General features: G+C 37.6%; 1 long non-coding RNA gene across 1 annotated transcript; it reads left to right on the plus strand.

The window, feature by feature from the left end:
• Positions 1-307: 307 nt before the first annotated feature.
• Positions 308-1,817, plus strand: LOC127919842 (uncharacterized). Its single transcript, XR_008104259.1, has 3 exons — positions 308-865; positions 1,289-1,352; positions 1,752-1,817. It is a non-coding gene; the product is annotated as an uncharacterized LOC127919842 (long non-coding RNA).
• Positions 1,818-2,369: the final 552 nt, after the last annotated feature.

Genomic DNA, 2,369 nt, shown 5'->3' on the forward strand with positions numbered 1-2,369 from the left:
AATTTGTAAGTCGCTCTGGATAAAGAGCGTCTGCTAAATGACGTAAATGTAAATGTACCCCAAGCCATAAGACTCCTGAACATCTAGTCAAATGGCTACCCAGACTCTTCGCATTGCCCACCCCCCTCTCCACACCACTGCCACACTCTGTTGTCATCTATGCATTGTCACTTTAATTAACTCTACCTACATGTACAGTGCCTTGCTTGAAAGTATTCGGCCCCCTTGAACTTTGCGACCTTTTGCCACATTTCAGGCTTCAAACATAAAGATATAAAACTGTATTTTTGTGAAGAATCAACAACAAGTGGGACACAATCATGAAGTGGAACAACATTTATTGGATATTTCAAACTTTTTTAACAAATCAAAAACTGAAAAATTGGGCGTGCAAAATTATTCAGCCCCCTTAAGTTAATACTTTGTAAAAAAAAATTGGGTTAGGCTGAGCTAAAATGCTATTGTCCACAACTGTTATCCCCAACACGACAACTAGATGGAGCTGTACTGATAACCACAACCGTACAAACCATCATTTATCATAACGCCAACCTAAGAAGAGGGATACGTATTTATACTCGTATCTCTTTAGTATAAGCAAGAACATGGATTAAAAAGTAACCCTTTTAATACATAGCATAGCTATTTTGAAAGTAATTAAGGAAATGCATATCACTTGGACAAGTGTTGTGATTTACCATTGTGTGAATGAGTGACTCATTTCTGTGTTATCTATGCAGGTACCATCTATCAGGCATATGAGCCCATTCTCTTCCAGTCCATTCGGAACCCTTTTTGTATTCAGATGCATAGATCGTGTTTTGATTGATGGCAATGACAAAGGCATCTCTAAAATAGTGTACAGGTGAGAAATGTGGCATAGAAAAATGGGTAACAATTTTACTTGACACCCAGTGTCATGACACGGTTATAGCCATTGCATAATGTCATAACAGGTGACATAACCTGTCATATGATCATAACACTGTCATAACACATATATTACGTTATTTTATGGCTGGTTATGAAAACCCACATTTTTTTCACTGCCAAGAAGTTTCCTTTCATTTGAAAGTTTGTTTCTTAAATCCTTTGTTGTAATTAATTCTCTAGTCATGTTTTTTTTCAACATATAGCATTTTTTTGTTATTATAACTTTATGACACTGTCAAGAAGTGTTATGACCATCCTGTGTCACTTTACTTGGACTAAGAAAATACACTTTATGACATTGTCAAGAAGCATTGACTGTCATAATCATACATAACCTCTATTTGACTGATATAAGGGCATCTTTTCCTGCACCTGAAATCTGCTCCTGCATCCATCCCAGTCGTCAACAGCGCATTGGGGTAGGTGCATGTCTGACATCAATGTGTCCGCAATTACAATGATAGTTTAATATGGTCAATTTATAAAAATAATCTACAACAAACATACTGTTGTCATGTAGGATATGGTGTAAGGGAATGTTTTGCCTTGTGTGGTAGGTTTTGTGGGTTTTGACACTCTTATGTGGGTGTCATAACCAGCCATAAAATAACGCAATAAATGTCACAGGTCTAAATATGTCATGAAAGGGTTATGACCATGTTATGTCAATTGGTATGACATGGTTATGACCGTGTTATGATGCTTGGTGTCAAGTAAAGTGTTACTGTAAAATGTCCTAGGGCTTTATGACTGTCCTACGACAATTTTTCACATGTAGATGGTCAGCATTCATATTCAAAAGTATTGATGTTTTCCAGGTCGTGCAGTGGAAGAGACAGGCTTGGTCCTTTCAGTTTGAGTGACATCACTTGGTTGACAGCCAATACAAAACCCGCTAGCAGTGGGTCAATATGTGAACAACTGCTCAAATGGTACACATCTCTGCTCACCCATAGGAGAAATGGGGCTAGATAAAATATTTCTATATTTTATTTGACATAATTATTGTCTGTCTGCAATGTTGCGAATGCTGTGACCACTGACTATCTAAATATTCCTTTTCCTTTTTTTGTGTAATTATACTCTTGTCTTTCAGAGAGGGCTGCAAATGTGTGCTATCAGGAGTATGATGTGCCTGAAGCATTTCCTCTAGAACTTCGCCAGTACCTTCCCAATGTGAACTACAGACATGAGACGCAAAGGCAAGAATTTAAAGGATGCATGAAATAATGTTGGTCCCTACTTCCTACAGTATTTGTTTGATTGTGTTACTGTTGACTGCTCCCATTGCAATCTCAAAAGTTAATTTATTAATTCAGCAGCTGTGTGGATTGATTCACTCATAAGTAATTTCGAGCAATTAACAGTAAGTGTAGGCCAGAGCTATTAATATGGATACGGCTCTGGTCTAGGCTACTGGGGTGTTTGTTTAACCG

Source organism: Oncorhynchus keta, unplaced genomic scaffold (assembly GCF_023373465.1).
Source record: "Oncorhynchus keta strain PuntledgeMale-10-30-2019 unplaced genomic scaffold, Oket_V2 Un_contig_17707_pilon_pilon, whole genome shotgun sequence".
Taxonomy (NCBI): domain Eukaryota; kingdom Metazoa; phylum Chordata; class Actinopteri; order Salmoniformes; family Salmonidae; genus Oncorhynchus; species Oncorhynchus keta.